General features: G+C 46.3%; 1 protein-coding gene across 2 annotated transcripts in view; it reads left to right on the forward strand.

Moving 5' to 3' along the window:
* Positions 1-5,343: 5,343 nt before the first annotated feature.
* The window catches only part of LOC149372030 (myosin light chain kinase, smooth muscle-like), a 41,188-nt gene continuing 28,404 nt past the window's right edge, over positions 5,344-18,127 (forward strand). Inside the window, exon 1 of one of the 2 annotated variants that reach the window (XM_089566392.1) lies at positions 5,344-5,553. The gene's annotated coding sequence lies outside the window, so the exon portion shown is untranslated. The remainder of the gene's footprint in view (positions 5,554-18,127) is intronic. The other variant, XM_089566393.1, reaches the window with a different exon arrangement.

Consider the following 18,127-nt stretch of genomic DNA (forward strand, 5'->3'; position numbering starts at 1 on the left):
GCTAACGGACAGTGCTGAGAGCCGAAGTCTGCTCAGGTTCCTGGAATATAATAGCCTCCACGACCTACTGCAGCATGAAGGCAGCCTAACCTTGCGCCACGCGGCATGTCCTCGAAAACAAATATTGAAAAACGCCATAGAACATCGCTTCAGTCAGTGCCATATCCTTCGTGCTACGTTCTTGTATTATTTTGCTTTCTTCAAGGGCCACACTATCATATATAAAGCACTGCAATAAAATTAAGGATAAGTTAGTTGCTGAAACAGAAGTGAATAAAGCAACAGTCGACTGTGCAATGACAAAGATGACGGCCATCATCATCATCATGTACAGTACGGTGGCTAGAAGGCCAAATGACTCTAACTTGTTTTCTTTTTTTTCTGTTCGCTCTGCAACTCCCAACGCTTGAGCGATCAAATTACGTCAGGGATGCCAGATAGCGTAACAAATCATCATCATCATCATCATCATCATCACCACCACCACCACCACCACCATCATCATCATCATCATCATCATCATCGTCGGCCTGAATACGTCCACTGCACGGCAAAGAGCTCTCCCATATCTCTCTCATTAACCCTTTCCTGTGCCAGCTGCGGCCATCCTATTAGCTCAAACCTCTTTATCTTATCCACCCACCTAACTTTCCACGCACACATGCAGGTAAAGATAATCATTGGATAACGGAAGATGTTGAAAAATGACAGAAATTTGTGTTTTAATCGAGATGTTGCTCAAAGCAAAAGAAAAAATTGCCGATAACACCAAGCCAACTTTTCTCCGCATGACCTACGAGGATGAAGGGGCACTAGCTCTGACCCCATTTTTTTCTTTCGCTTTGTTGGCAAAATAGCGAGCGTCCCAGTCCACGCACGCTGCCTCCACCTGACTCTCGTCATTTATTGAAATGCCCCCGAGGGAATGCTCCCGTGTTGGCGCAGGCTAGCGGACCGCGAGCCAAAACGCACAATGCCGATGGCCGAGTTCAATAACCGGACGGCGCTACTGCTAGCGTTGCCGCAACGAAGAAGTTTAAAACTCCCCTTCCATGTGTCGTCAGGGAGTCCAAACACCGCCGCCCTCGGTTCATTAGCCACCGCTCTGCGCCTGGGCCCTGTGGCATAACCAGTAAGAAGAGTCGTGGAAAAGAAAAAGGAATGCGTAATAAAACCGAGCTCGCGTAAATGGGGAGCGCTCCAAGCGACCTCGAACCGCAGTGCGAGGCAGGGTCGAACCACGCGCCTGAGGCCCCCGGCCCACCGACCCACTTGCTGGGAGCTGCGGCGGCTCCTGAACCGCTGCCAAGTGGGTTCGCCTTGGCCGCGAGCGCCGCGTCTTAAAGGGAAAGGCGCGCGCCGCCGGCGACACCCAAAGCGAGCCGCGAAAAGCGGGACAGCTGCCGGCACCAGAAGACGCTGCACGTCGCTACCACTGCGCACGGCTTCCCCCCTTCTCTCCCTTCTACTCTTTCTCTTCTCTCCCTGAGAAAGCGGCTCATCGCCTCAGGACCGGCTGTGCGACGGCCACAGTGGACCGCCACCGTTGGTCCGTTGCTACTGCGTGCCGCAAACAGGCTTAATGTGATGGGAGGTGGAGGGAATCACCTGATCGTCAGCATAAATTAAGGACCTCCGATTATTACCTTTAGGGCGTGGTGCATCGGGGCTAATTGACCTTCCCGACGATGCAACGGAAACCGAGGGCCATAAGAGAGCTTTTACTGCAGGAGGCAGATTTAGGGTTGCTTGGAGGCGGAAAGAATCACTGGCCCGTCAACGGAGCGGTTCGGTCCAAGATCCTTGCCTCAAGCAGTTCACTCCAGAAGAGCCGACCACCAGGCCGGGGGAAATCTTGTGCCCATTAGAAAACCGGTTGGTACCTGGCGGCACTGGGGATCGAACCCAGCACATCCAGCATGCGAGGCGGATGTTCTACACCAGAGTCACCGCTTCGGTCCACGCGAGGTGGGGATGACGGGAGATTCAAGTAACGATGTGCTATAGCTTGAGAAGACAGAGCCATGAGAAGAGGACCCACAAGCGCCAAGCACCTGGTTCATATGTGCAACCAACTGGCGCAAGTATCATAGGTTGAAGGTTATCGGGACAAACGTTTGACTACGGTCCAAAGCAGGAAGTCAAGGCAGGGAGGTAATAAAAGCCATCCCATAGAACGAATAAAAGCACCCGCCCGACAAAGGGCTTCAGGCTCACTGCATAACTTCTACATTGTGAGGGAGGAGTGATAGGACAGTCGCAAGAAAATAAATTCAAAGGAATACGCAATAAAAACCACTAGAACAATAAGCACATGAAATGTGATGGCGCTGCTGCGGTTTCACTCTGAGTTTTAAAATTCTTATAAAATGTTCACAGTTTAAGAAAGTATAAGGAATAAATAAAAGCCGGGAAATATAACATCATGTTTCAGAGAAAAAAAATACAGTTGGAACACCGACAGTGCTGTCAAAATATCTTAAAACAACACAGAGCAGACAAGGGAAGGGAAAAGAGGGGCTCCTTATGACATACATGGCGGAAGGCAGCAGTCACCGAAACCTAGAAGCATAGGTTATTTTTTTTTGAAATTGTGGTCTTCATCAATGGGAGAGTAATAGAGCAATCATTTTTATTTATATGTAACTTATTAGAAAGCAGAACAAAAAAACAACCACATGCTGGCGGTGGGATCCAAACTCAAGATCCAGAACCACATAATGAAATGAACATGAACGTTTGAAGTGTTTTCGCATACGAGCATAAAAATGAGAAACACAAAACAAAAAGAAGATTTCGTGGGGGCATTACTTAAAATATCATAATAAAAACGAGAAACACAACTACAATATAATACCTCACGGGGCAGTGCGATTCTTTTTGGGACTGCTTGTAATATGCGTCTACATTGAACTGTGGCGGCCTTCAAAACTCGTTCTTCGCTTCGCAATTTTGTCACTTGCAAACGCGTCCTACTGCCTGCGAATATAATGATGAAAGTATGGAGGAAGCCCAACTCAATTCCAGCGCCGCAATAGTGGATTAAGTGCGCATCCGAGCTCCTTATTATCTCCTCAAGCTCTTCAGAGGCGGAAAGATCCTTCCTCTGAGACATTAACGTCTGGCACAGAAATAACCTCAAGGAACCTGACTAGGTCTCGGCAGTTGAAATTGGTGTTTTTGTTGGATGCGCATACAATGCTGTCTGATTATTCAAGAACCTCACGGGACTTGAATTCGAGACAAATGCCCATCCCGACCAGAGCAAGGCATGTCCACAGAGGCAAAACTGGTCACAGACGGACGTTGAGAAGACTACAAATGACGTTTCTTTATTCGTATCGATCCCTTCTTCACTATATCGGGCACAGAGGATCCGTAATCGTCTGTAGCCTGTAACCATCTGAGAACGTTAATAATGTGGATTGTTGAGCTAGTTGGCGCATTATCACTTAAATCCAGCAGCTGAGAAGAAACAGACACAATAAAGAAACACACAGCCCAGTTCACGTCTGTGCGTTTCTTCCTTGTGTATGTTTCTCTTCTGCTTCTTGTTTTAAGTGACCATCTGGGAACTTTCTGGCACCTGTCTTTGATCTGTTTCCTTACTGCAAGCGCTTTTACCTGCCCTGGCTTCTTTGAATGAACGCTCAGATAGCGGGTTTATTTAGCTGCTCAAAACACCAACACGACGGTAAGGACGCGGCCAAGTTCTATCTTTGTGTTCTCTTTATTGTGCATAGCGCCATTTCTGTAGGGGGTACAGACTCCGTCAAGCCGTATTCATTTGGCTTTTTGTCTGCACTCCCGTCATCTGTACATGTATAGATGAAAATAAACTTGAATTGAATTGAAATTGGTGATCAATGACGAGGCATTGCAGCGCAGCACATAAAAAATGACACTCAAAGACAATACAAACACGAAATAGCCGCCACAAAAAAGGATAGCATATAGGTGCAATCTCAATACCGTTGTAAAAAAAAAATGCCGAATAATGTTACAGAAAAATCAGTGTCGTTAATATGAACGCGCCAATCTGTGTCATTAAGTACTATGATGTTTCAGAAGACGTAGGGAGCAATCGTTATGTCACTGTTTCGCAAAGCTGCGCCATGAAATGAGCTGCTATTTGTATGTTTCTATAGACTTAAGTTTTTTTACATCCGTTCGCTCTATGCTCTGCCTGCACTACAGTTATAAAAGATTATTTCGTCGCACTGTTACTGCTTCAAAAGCCCATACAGTCAAATTAAAACATTCGTAGGGCTTACCTTATGATAAGAACCCCATGTACAACGGCAAACAATTCTATATGCTCTTCACAGTAAGTTTGCTAACGACAGCATAGTTAAAGTGTTGCAAGTTGTGGGTCATCCGAAATGTCGAGTTTGGACGAGAAATATTAGGCATTGGTAATGTCAAGGCAACCTTTGGGTGGATCAAGCTCTCAGAAACTAACTACATTCGTGCCAATTCTGACATGCCTCCTTCTCATCTATTGGAACTATCTGCCTAATAATAATGTGCAAGGAAATGAGGGAGTAACTGCTCAATAGCATCCACCCAAACGCAGCCATACGGCTACAAGGGCTAATTAGTAAGAATTAATTATTACCTTACTACAAGTCTGCTCGAGCTAGGGATATTCCCTTCAATGTCGAAAAAATACGCAGGGTATCCGTTTTAAGGAGCCAATAGCCGACTGGAATCGAACGTGCATGACTGTCACTAACCGCGGCATTGTCCCTGCCTCTAAGAGACCGCTGTGAAGGAACCCTCCAAATTATTTGCTCTTTATCAGATGGCTCCGTTCGTTGTCTCTGCAGAGACAGCGAAGTGGTGTCGAAAACGAGCCGTTTTTGTGAGATAATCGCCACTGAGCAATGCAGTGGGAAGAGTCACTTTAATTCTGGATATATTTTGTGCTCTATTTTGTAGCTTTATCATATACAAAAAAAAAACCAGAAAAAGCCTACTGCTGAGCTTCTAGCTTTAGGGGAGAAACTTGCGAATGATACAATAATAACCGGTCGATAAGAAACTGGAAGAGGAAATGACGGTAACATGTTTAAAGCACGCGTGACAAACTTGCTCGTTGCGATGCCCGAAAATCTAAGCTTAACCGCATCCATTCGAAGCTAGCCCACAAGAAAGACGCGACCACGATGCAGTCGGCTTCGACGAAAAAAAAAAAAAAGAAAAAATCAAAATGTGAAATATCAAGGCCTGCAGCGCTAACGCGCCGCGCCGCTCTGTTTAATTTTGTGCGGTGGCGCCCTCCGTTGGCGATCTCAGCAACTCGGCGGCGCTCGCGGTTCGTCGAGGGGAGAGGGTTCCCCGAGGAGGTCCGCGCGCGTGCCGGTGCGCACCGCGGGACGCCTGGGATTCGCAGCTTGCTGTTGGCCGTGCCTCCCACCGTGCGCCTGCGAAGAAGCGTGACTGCTGTCGCCGCACTGGATACGCACGCTGGCGAGGGAACCCCGCCGGGTACGTCGGTGTCACCGTCGCCGCTGCTCGCCTTCGTAGTTGTCGCCCGTGCCAGCGTCCAACGTGAGTTGCTCATGTTTCGACTCTTGTTGACGGTCGCTGGGCTGCAGGCGCGAACTCGCGCCGCACAGCGCGGCGAAACCAGCGCCGCTAGCGTTCTCTTGAAGCTGGTGATCACGTCGTCACTAATGTCCTGTGTGCCTGCTTCGTTTCATACTTTTATTTTCTGGGACATTATAGCAGTGATAAGCCTCCATTTTTTTTTTTGTGATTGGCAATATTTATTCTCACTAGCGTACGCCTCTGACGCATGAAACGTGAGGTTTGTTAGAGCATGTTATGAGACAAGGAAAGGCGCGGTAACTTCAATTCTCGGTGCGCGCATGTACCGCACCAGACATGAGTTTAACAGGCCCATCGGCTAATCTTTGTCTCATGGCCACAAGGCCAGTTGAATGGCTCCCTCATGAATCAAACGGCATTATATAAACGTAGAGTACTTAAAAAAAAAAATGGTTCATTTCTTCAGTCAAATGATACTTGTTATTCGATCAATTGTTTCCGAACCAGACTACCTAGTTACTTACATTGCTTTTGAGGTACATAACCTGCTAAAGCCATCATCCAATGCGTAGCCTCCGCGGTGGCTCAGTGCTTATGGCGCTCGGCTCCTGACCCAAAAGACACGGGTTCGATCACAGTCACGACGGTCGAGTTTCGATGGAGGCGAAATTCTAGAGGCGCGTGCACTGTGCGATGTTAGTGCACGTTAAAGAACCCCAGGTGGTCGAAATTTTCTGAGCCCTCCACTACGGCGTCCCTCATAGCCTTAGTCACTTTGGGACGTTAAACCACTGTAAACAAAACCGTCATGCAATACAGGAATAAATGCGAGCCTTCTTTTAGATTCAACCAGTTTTATAATATCATGTGTTATATTCAGAAGCCCTGTGTATTTCACAGACTCCAAAGCAAGCCTTTACAGATACATCTTCACTAAGAAGCAAGTGCAGCCTAGTGCTCGAACGTGTGGTGATTTTTTGTGAGTTCAGAACTGTCAGTTTTACCGATTTACGTGTTTGCTGGCTGCAGAGCGTAGTAACTTCGTTGATGATGGAGCAGCTTTCAAACTCTTTTTAAAGTTCATGCCACATGAAGATGGAGCATCAGTCGCTTAGTCGCAGCAGAAGATTACATTTGATGTTATCATTTTTCATTCTGGACAAAGCGTCGCTCGGTTCTATAAAAGATAGATAATCTTTGGTCATAGGTGATCTCCGTTGCGCTTACTTCACGCAGTACGTTCCAGTCATCGGAATGCGAGTTCAAACGCTCTCCTAGAGGATAGTGAAACGCGGCCGAAAATTGCTGCCGCTCAAACACGCCCAGAGTTGTTCTTCCTATTCCGAATGCCTATCTAGCAACAGGCCCAATCAGCGACAGAGTCCATCAAATGCGTGATCTCAGAGGTGCCTCAAAGAGAAGGGAACGCAGCGCCGAACCTGTCAAGTTAAGCTAGTTGCTGTCCTAGTAAGGCATGAAGTTCAGATTTGCTAGCATCGAGGGTGGTTTTCTTAGTAGCCGTTTGTGAGCGGTCGACAGGCTGCCGACAGCGGCGTGCTTGCAGCTATGGGCGCCGGATGGATTTCGAACTATTTGGCTTTTTTATCCCACCACAAGAGACGGCGTTTCGTGTCCTTAGCTTCAATATATCAGTCCACCGCTGGATGCCCCTGAATTCTGCTTGCAACGCTTATAGAGCGGCACCTAGCGGTCTTTTCATTCGCTAAGGACAAATTAACATTTTTGTGGTAAATTGTTGCGTAAGATTCTCAATTTTACCGGCTCGGTGACCTGAGCTCGCGGCCTCGTGAAGCAAAATCTCGCATACGTGCGCCGAGAGTTGCAGCTCGATCTCTCATTAATTTTATATTTCATTTGCAATGTTGTTCAGTCTATCGTCCCAGTCTGTTCCTGAATTTCTGAAATACGAGTGCTGCCTTTTGTCGCACTGCGTAGAAATTGTGCTTGTATTTAAATGGAGAGTTGATAGGATTATTAAACGCTAGTTCCAAGTTTTGAATGCTTGACGATAAAACGCTAACCGAAATACCTAAACGACGAAAAAAAAAAACGCAAACAGAGTTTGCCCTAACTGACCACTCAATATATGCTTTCACTGGCTCTGAAACCGTACTTATCGGACCTGTTCGCTGACTGACTTTCTTAGCGATCAAATATGTATCATCGTAGTTCACTTTCCCTTCTGAAATTACAAGTAGTGTCAGACGTTTATGGGTTGCTTGTTAATCGCCGCCACAGTAGTCTGGTGACTACAGGTGAAGGCTAAATTTCGCGGGAAAATTTTTTCTGTGGAAATTAAATTTGCTTGTTGTGTTTTTGTGTAGCGGTTAGCACTTTGAGGGCTGCTTTCAGGAGAGCGAGTTGAGAGCCCCGACGACCTTAGCCTGCATACCAGGCTCTTGCTTTCCTGCCAACAAAGATGCAAGCATGCAAATAAGAAAAGAAAGATGCGACAGCGTTTAGAGTCCCATGTTGCCGTCGCCTTTCCCAGTGCATAGTTTATTTACTGATTCAGAAAAAACAAACATATTCCACTCTCTTCCCAGTGAACTTTAGTGCCGCTTCTTGGCTATAAAAATTACTATGCTGGTGGCCTAATTTTCTTAGAAAATATTTACTCACACTGTGAGTAAAATGCCCCCTGGAAGTGACTGTCACAGCGTACCATGTTTGGGACGAGAATAAGAAAATACTCGCAGATCCAGGCGGAGATTTTTCAAGCAGTGTTGATTAGTCATTCGCACTCTCCAGTCGACGTCTAGTCGATTACAGTTTGATGCTGCGAACAATTTTTTTACATATTAATTTTCTTTCGCCTCTTATCAGCGACGCTCGGCAAGTCTGGCTGTAACGCTCAACTCGAGGTTCTACTGCAATGAGTACGGGGTTGGTTCAGGTAATGCGACTTAAAGAACTATAAAAAAAAAACTCATTTTAGCGTTACACTGGCAAAGCGCTGCTGGGAACTACTGCACGAATGCATTCCTGCGGATCGGTCACAGATGTCCATGTCGTTGTTGTTGTCGTGCCCTTGGTGTCTGGTAGGCACGGACGAGGGGATTATTTACACAAGGAAGAAATCAAAGCCTGATGTTACCGGGCAGCATGTGGGCAGAGGAAGAAAACAATTACGAAAGGAACAGTGATTCCGTTACAAGTAAATAGACAGAAACCAACGTAACCTGAGCTCTCAGATTGAATTGAAAAGGGTGGGTACAAGAGCGTAGATGCAAAAAAAAAAAAAAAAGAAAACCAGCACAGCAGACCAAGAAATGATCTCATGGAGAGGGGAGTGAACTATCGCGGCTATGATTTCTTTTTCTACAACTGCTTCTTTTTCTCGTTGCTTTTCTGATACCACTGTCACACCGACGCGTTAGAAGGCAATGAACGTCGAGAACCTTCGAGATTCTCAACCGCTATCGAACTTGTGCCGCTGCTGCATGGCAAACTCGATCGCCGTCGTGAGATTCCATTATCTCACACCAAGCTGTTGTGGCGCCACTATCACCGGTAACAATTTTTTAGGCATGCAAGCAATCAGCCTACATGTTTAAAATTAAAAGGTTAAAATGATAATGTTTATTCGTTACGATAATAGTAAAGACTCTTGAAATTAAAATCCTTTTTTTTAAAAGATCTGTATAGCATTCATTCATCTTTGATTAAGTTGGTTATTTTTGTATCGCTGGCAACAATGGTATCATGCTCTGTTGCAGTGTTTTTTTAGCTCGGCCTGTCTCTTTTTTTTTCCTGAAAAATTCCACATTTTACACTGATGATACCACTCTCACTGGATTCCCCAGCGCACCGCTACGGATCCTCCGTGTCCGAGAGTATACGAAGCCGCCACTGCAAAACCCTCGAGATATCGATAGAGTTCCGCGTTGCACTGCTCACTCGATAGGCTATTGACTCGATGGCCATCGGAGCCGCCCATGTAGCAGCACTCAATTGTCCTTTGAGTCGATAGGCTATCTGTCCGAGAGCGTTCGAAACAACCGTGTGACAGCCGTATTGTTCTTCCAAGCTCGCTTGATAACGTGGACAACGCTAGAATCTATATACGCGGCCACGTACGAGGCAGTGCACAGCTGTCCAATTTTTTGGTATTATTGCGGCAGCGTTGAGAAGACTGTCTTTCAGTGTCCCACGAAGGTCAGCAGTGCATAGAAATTCTCAGTATCACCTAGAGGAAAAATCAGCGCCATCTTCTTATAGGTGGCGCCAGTTTCTGAGAGCACTCCATTCACCACGGGAATGCCGGGAAAAACAGGGTTTCAGTACAATTTAATTCTTATTCGGAATCGCTAGGGGCGCTGCGGTGCTGTCCTCTGCGTCTGTGTGCAGATTAAATTGCTTCCGTAATGATGTTTTCACTCAATTTAACGCAACTTTTTAAAGCTTTTACAACATATCTGCAAGGTTTTCCTCGAGTAGAGTCTTATTGTTGCGGCCGAATCCTCGTTTCATGTCCAAAAGTAGTCAAAACAAGTACGAAACCTCGTGATGAATGAAGCATATTACAGCGTCAGCTTTCCCTGTAGATAAGAGAAACTCTATGGCACAAAGGAGAGGCAGTGGTGAAATGGACGAGATTACGCGCATGCGCACAGAGCGCTTGCCAGTTGTCTCGTCGTCAGCTAGGTTATTCTGCTGACGGGACAGTGACACAACCCCCGCGGCTTATGTGCGTGCAGCGTGTTGCGAGCCGTTATTTTACCAAAAATGAGAGCTTTACGCTGTACATTGCCATGTGTGAATTGCACGCTTTTAAAGGCGGCGCTTTTAGTCTTATTACACACTTGAGCTGTACAGTAGTAGCGTAAAAGAGAGCCCCCTCTATGTGCACTCTTGTTTGATGGGCTATCTGAAGCAATGGAGTACCGCTTATAGTCCACGCCCTTACGTTAGGCGACCGCAGCACGTTAAGGAACTTGAACGACGCTTCCTGTTGATTGAGCGGACGAACGACCCACTTTCTAGGCATTAGTGTATGAGTTAGTGTATGAGTTATATTGGCGCGGTGCATGCTTATTTTGCCTCGCGTCAAACGCAGTGCCGTGGAATAAACCGGTTATGAATGATCGCGCGTTGTTTGACTTTTGGAGTGGAAGGATCTTTGAACAACTTCCGGAGATGAGCACAAGACAAAGACACTCTCTGTCGGGAGGCCGTCTTACATCAAGCGATCCTCGTCCTGTAGAGCGGTCTATCCTTTACCGCCGAGCAAAAACTACTTGCTTGCGGAATTCACCTTAACGGCAGGAATTGTGTCATCAAAATTCCCTGCAGTGCAGCTCGTTAATCTAGGTGCTGGACGCGGCGTCTTTGCTAATGCGATTAACAATTTTTATTGTCAAATGATGTTGCATACATACTATATAGATGCACCTGAAGCGACACGAAGGGAAGTGCGTGGGTATTTTAAAACTGTGCAGCTGTAATTTGGGATTCAAGTCGTACATAGAGCCAACTCACGAACGGATCGCGTTCTGCCGTGTTCACGCTTTCAAATGGTCTATCCGCACAATATGTCCGTAGATTAAGGTTACACTTTTCAGTCGCTGTGAAGGGTGGCGAGTGCAGGCTGGTTTGTGAAATGTGTGATTAGGTTAGGTGTGGTTTGTGAAAATAAACTGAAAGGAAACGACGCTCGCACACTGACCTCAGTCTCTTTTCTTTTCCTGTGCGGCTTTTGGTTCGTCCGTGATGCCATTGTTCTCAACTACTGTGAAAGAAACAACAGATTTGTCTCGTTTTCTAAAGTCATCACGACGTAGACAAGCTTTGGGAGCTGCGGCTAAGCTGTGAGCTTAGGCGTTTGGGTTGGCCGTTCCACATCGGAGCGGGTAAACCTACTCTTAAGTTCTATAGGCTTGGCCATCGGCTGTAGGTCTTTCTTACAGTGCTATTGTAAGCAGTGAGTGGGTTTTCAGGCTGACTCATCCGCAGCTAGTAGTGTTTAACAGAAATTAAACCTCCGGGTAGCTGATATATAAACATCTCTGCTTGGATATTGCGGCTGTTTCTTTTCTAGGTCAAACATTTGGTGAGGTTTTTTTCTTTTAGGGAAAAGCTCGTCGGTTCCCGTTGACAAGTTCACGATAGCCAGGCCTACAAAAAGGGCATTTGACCTATGTGACACGCTTGATCGCACACATAGGAGGACATCCTGTCGGCACGGTTAGAGAGGGCAACGCTATGCAGTTTTGTTTGGACAAAAGAAGCACTCGCGTGCATACCGATTACACACACGCACACACGCATCAGATAGAAGCGCACGGGGACACACGAACACGATATTCACTAACAGAGATAGAGGCATAGGGGCGCCCAAAGGAGCACCCACAGAGGAAATATACGTTTAGGTTATGTTTTGTGATTTGTGCTGTGATCACCGCACAAGTACGAACATAATATGAACGTATGTTTCCTGTGTGGGTGCTCCTTCCGGCGTCCCTATGCATGTATCGCTGTTTGTGAATATTCTTGTGATCGTTTGTCTCCGTATGCTTCTGTTTGATGTATGTGTGTATTCGGCGTGCGCGTGCATGCATTTTTTGAACACACAAGACTGTTGTGCAGCTTTGGCTTTTCTAACCGTGCCGACAGGATGTACTCCTATACGTGCGGCTGAGACTGCAAACTTCTCACAGGAAAAGCATGCCACATAGATCAAATTCGCTTAAAAAAATTGGCACATATATACATGTTTGTTTTTTTTTAGTTTCCAGCAGTTCTAAAGGACGTTACCTAGTGTCAGGAGCTGCGTACCAATACCTACGTAAAAACAAAAATATCACTTTTACTTTTAATCGTAATTTCGACTGCTCATTTGGGAGCGCTCTTCTAGCCTACAACTTACTTTTTGTTTGAAGAAAACTTTTCACTACATCACTCATGCGATTCGAACTAACCATCAGCAAGCCATTTTGCTATTCACACCTAAAGGCCGCCGCCTTCCATGGTCACAGCAGCTGTTTTATATTGTCCCCGCGTTTGAAACTGCGCACGCCGTTACAGTGATGGACATGAGCAACCAGCTGTTGCTTTCGCCAGCCTAACTGACCGCAATTGTGTGCACAGGCGGTGAAGAGGCTTTGCGATCGGTGACCGGCGAAGCAGCTAGTATCGCACAAGCGAAGGTACAGTACCGCACTATTGAACTCGTACTCTAACTTCTTGTAACATTTTATCAACTGATACGTAGCCAGTGTGATGGGTGGAGAAGGAAAAAGAGGCGCTAACATTGATTGCACAGGTAGCAGCAGCCAGAAACACACCTGCCACAGCGAGGCGATGAGGTGTCGTTTGCTCTGCCGCGCTACCTCGTAGGGTACTGTCCGTCATCTTACCACCGCTATGAACGGTGCCGTTTCAAAAGTACGAGAATTTCTGCGGAATGTTAGACTCAAGTCAAAACAGTACGTGAAAACAAAACGAAATGCTGTCCGGGCCACAATAACAGTTAGCCGTTTTACACAATTTACACAGTAATCTAAAATCTTTCAGAAGAGTTGAAGAGAGTAATGAGCCGTACCTAACTGCACCAACCTTTTTCGACGCGAAACTTGGAGAGCGCATTACTTTGGATACATTATTATGGTGAAATTATGATATTCAATGGCATCTTAAGTTTTTTTTTAAATGATTGAATTTGCCGGAGTCCCTAGCTTCATTCCGTGTTTAATGTTTTTGTAGGCAAATTTTTTTGACCATTAATACTAAATGGTGATTTATGTCGGGCGTCTTCAGTGGTGGCTAGTGAACATTCTAAGAATTAAACACGTGGAGTGAGTGATCTCGACAGAAAGCGGGAAATAGTGGCTATAGCTGTGAGGAGCTTCCAGTTCTCTGAAGCACTCTTCATAAAGACATCCAACGGAAGAAATTTATTCGATCTTTCTTGCGTAACCCGCAAAAGAGGTGTGGAGGCTGAGGCCGAGGTTCTTGCAGTCAAGGTCTGGAAGAAAAGTCCTGCCTTCGCTATTTTATTAGCATGATTTTAACTGGCTGATTTTTAATTAATGAATCTATAAGTGGACTAAGGAAACACCATAAGGTAGGACTGACGATAAATTCCAATGGAACTCACAATATGCAAGCGTCAATATGCAGCCACCGCGGCCATGATTGAGCTTGCGATCGCAAGCTCAGTTGCAGACGGCATCGCGTAGACGAACGCAGCACTGGACAGAGGTATTTCATCCCTCGTTCCATACAAAACAGTCGACTGCATTACTCATTGCAGCAGGCGCGTCTTTACACACTGTTGGCAGTTCAGGAGGTGCATCAGTGAGAGGATCGTAAATTATGCTCGCAAGACGGAGGTGCTATAGCTTTTCTGGCGACGGCAACTCACATTTTGTACAACCCCTCTGCAGAGTGGCGCTCTCAAGCAGTTCCGGGAGGCGCATCATGTTTAACATCAGAGAGCGGTTAGTTTAATCATCGAAAGCTTATCAAAGGGTAATCAGCGAAAGCTGATTAAACTGCTGAACCCGCTAAAAGACACATTTGTTTTTGAAAATAGCCATTTATTATACGTGCTTCCATCTGTCGCCAAACTTAAAAAATGCTATCGACGAGCACTGCTCACCTTAAAGCCGACAGAGAGTGCCGGGAAACACATGACAAGCTGAACTACTAGTTTTTACGAGTTACGCCACCATATGCTAAGCTAGCAGAGATCGCAAATTGCCCGTGACTTCAATGTATCCTGTTTTCGAATTCCCGGTGCCGTTACCCGCACAGCCTTCTAAGGTTACGCAACAGGTATCTCTGTCGGGATCACCTCGCCAGAGCTGCTCTCAGCTTTCCAGAATTTGGGCTGCGGTAAACAATAGAGAAAGCGAGCAGGGCTGTGGTGTGGTCTTCCGTCTTTCGCAACGGTCGCGCCTCAGACATGGGGTTGGTCGGAGCACGGGGGAGAGGTGAGCGAACAAAGGACGCAAAGGAGGGAGGAGGAGAGGTAGGCCGGGGAGGAGGAAAAAGAAGGCTCGCGCGAAGGAGCGCATCAACAACTCGTGGCGCCGCGGGAACGTGTCCAAGAAGTCTCAGCTCCTCATTTATCAGCTGTGTTTTGCAGCAGCAAGACCGCATTCTTTGTCCCTTCTTTTCTTTCATCCCTCCTCCACCGACAAAACAACGATCCGCTGTCGCCGCTGATGCTGGTAGAGGTTCGCTACTTCTGCCTCTGACGAGCACAGTATCTAGTGTGCGTTTCTGGCTGAGGTGAGGTGCGGGGTGAGAGGGATTCAAACTGGCAGCGCTGTCAGCGCTTGCGATTCTTGCTCTCTGGAGCTTCGAAGTTTCTTTACCCTTGTTTCAACTATACATAAGAGCCCAGCCATGTCGTAGGGTAACAAATGTGCACCGTACATATTAGCCTTTTCGTGGCAGCGGACGTATGAGATTAATCGCTGCACGTCGGTTTAAACTAGTTGCGTACGTGCAGCTCTGCGAAATATAGTTAGATGCCGAATATTATTTAAATCACTGAAATTAGTAATTACGATTTGTGTGCCCTGGGGGCCCTTTTAGGGACCATGAAATGATATTTGCTGAGGTTAGGAAAAGCGCGGGAGTGATCGGTATCCCATCAGGTGTCACCGCACCGCAAAAATTCTAAAGCCATCTTCATCGACAACGAAGATATCGACAATAAAAAATAATGCTCCTCCTTGCCCTCTCAAATCACGCACGCCGACACGCCAGAAAAAAAAAAAAAAGAAAACAGGTCGGGACTGCGCGCGCTGCGCGCCCCCATCTAGTCCCGTCCCGCGCACGTCACATTTGCACGTCCAATGAAAAGGCTCGCACACACTGCTCACTGTCGTCATTGGGGTAGGGGCGGCTAAGAACGCGTGGTGAGGTGTCGCCGTAATCGGTGAGGAGCTACTGTGAGCAGCGATTAAAAAAAAAGATCTTCGTAAATTATAGGGTCAACGCAGAGAGAGGGAGAGAGAGGGAGAGAGAGAATAGACATTTATTTGTAAAAAAAAAAGAGATCGGAGAACCTTATGGAGATGGATGATGTGGTGAGGTGGAGTCCTCAGTCCAGGACTGCAGTGGCTTCCGCCGACGCTTTGGCGATGGTGACTGGCATCTCCTCTACCATCACCACCACCTCTGTACCTCTACCACACCTTCCTCCTCTTCGGATCTGTTGCACTAAAATATGATCATCAAAATGATTTCAGGGTCCCTTTGATGTAATAAACTGAATTGAACTAAACCTTCACGTTCTTGCTCTTATCGGTTCAAACGTCCGTCGAATCTCAGAGGCTCACTTAGTAAAGGCTGCTCTCCCAACGCAGAATATGTTGAGAAGATGGAAGAACTGTAATAGAAAAAGCGCTGTTCGCCGGCTTGAGGTTTACATAATTTCCTGTCCTCCAAATTTTTACATTGCCACTATCGATGAATTAGACGCCGAATGTTGGGTCTATTCAGAGCTTCTCGTAATGCACATGTGCAGGAGCTGCCGTAACTTAAACAGCTGCAGGTTGCCGCGTTTTTCAGTTGAGCCGCAGCTGGGCAAGTAAGAGTAGGTGGTGAATAAAACGGAACATCGGCAATGGTAGAGTGATCTCTGAGCTTTCGTATGTCTCGTTAGCAGTCTCGAGGAATTCGCGACTGGTACTGTCCGAGACTAGCGCAGACACAGCTTACCTCGGTTATTGAAAGTTGCTGAGATGACTGGACAGGGCGTGGGCTCATGTGTTGAGCTTGCTGCAGCTTAAAAGCAACCGAGCTCAGCTCTTTCTTGAAGTGAACTTTTTATAGTCTGCTTTTCAGACTTGAGAAGATAACCTGAACGGGGTTAGCCGCAATTATTTAATGAAGCTGTTTCATTTACGGCATACGTTTGGTCTCTAGCATGTAACGGTCTCTAGCATGTAGCATGTAACGGTTCTAGCTTCTATTCTCGGCAAATTAAGGCGAACATTGTCCGGAAATCGTGAAAACCTGGTGCAGAACATGATGGTGAGCATAAAGCCGGGCTAACCCGAAATATGCCGATACTTTCCGTCCGATTAGTATCGAGCAGAAAATAACTGCAGCCTCGAGTGCGATTCGAAGTAGCGGTGGTGCGAACAGAGCATGGGCCACTCGGCCATCGCCAGAGCTTCTCCTGCTGCGCGTTCGAACTAGTGAAGGGAAGGCTCGGGAAAAAAAAAACAACCGTGAATTTAAAAAAAAAAGTGGAAAACAGGAAGAAGAAATCGGACGTGGTCCAGAGGGCTCATAAATGATGTACTGAACAGTCAAAACTCTGATACATGGCTGCAGAAAAAAAAAAAAAATTGAAAGCTAGCTTCATTCAGCATGATGTCTCTGTTCGAAAATATGTTCGCGGTTGAGTTACATCAACAGCGCGAAACCAGGCCGGCGCAGGAAAGGGCACACAGCAACAGGAGCGCTGGCTTCAAACTGTTTACTTCTTTCTGAGGCATGACTTATGTATACAAAACATACGCAAGTCTGCACATAAATCCTACCTCAGCACGAAGCAAGCAGTTTCATATTGCTGTGTGCCATTTCTTGTGCCGCCCTCGTTTCCCGCTGTTTATGTGGTATGATCAACCAACTCGTCCAACAAGCTTCAGTTTTTGGGTTAACCCATTGCATAATGCTTACCTGCCAGTTGTTAAAGAAGGTCTAAACGATAAATGTTGCACTGTTCTGCTCTGCATGAGAATGCGGCCGCTTGTGGTGAACATTCTAAAGGTGTATTTTTAATGAGCTGCTATTTCTTCGCTGCTCACATATTTATGCCTACAAAAAATTTGCGTCCTCAAAAAAAAAAAAAACTTGTAGTGCTTTCCGGTCTCGACAGCATTCCAGCAATTCTTATTTCTCATTCCTGAAAAAAAAAGTAATAGATACGAAGTCCCAAGCGTGATTTTGATACAGAAACAAAACATGGTTACATATGAATACCCTCCTGCTTTGCAACTTGTGCAGACACCAGGGGAGAGTTCTTTATATCTTTTTCAAGATTTTTTTCTAGTGTTAACCATGTCGTCCTGTCATACTCAACTGCCGAGAGCCGGTGCAATCCATGGCCGCTCGAGTGCGATCCTGAAGCTCGACAGCTTCAATCCAGTATCGGTTCTTAGCAACAAAGCTGTCCCAGATGCAAATCGTTTCTGCCAGTGCATCAGGCATCTTCTGGCACTCTGGGGAAATCTTGTCAACACACGTTTCTAAAACGACCACTGATCGGCTTGTCTGTGAGCTTCCTTCTTTTCTTTGCTACAGTCAGCTTTCGGCTCCGTACTTCCGGATCTCACAACTTCACTATAGAGTGGCTTTTCTAGATACTGTAACCAGACAATTGAAACACTGTCGTGCAGCGACCGAACAAATGCTCCTCCTGCGAACACTGCAAACACCTTTCAATGCTGCTCCGCATGTGCCTCTTTTGACTCACCGTGGTTGTGAGTGCAGATAAAAGCGTACACCCTCTAACACACTCCAGAAAGTGGCAGTCTTTGGGGCATCAAAACACCCAGAAATATTGGCTATATGTGAACAAGAAGCA

This window comes from Amblyomma mixtum, chromosome 1 (genome assembly GCF_055824585.1).
Source record: "Amblyomma mixtum isolate Tamu chromosome 1, ASM5582458v1, whole genome shotgun sequence".
NCBI lineage: Eukaryota > Metazoa > Arthropoda > Arachnida > Ixodida > Ixodidae > Amblyomma > Amblyomma mixtum.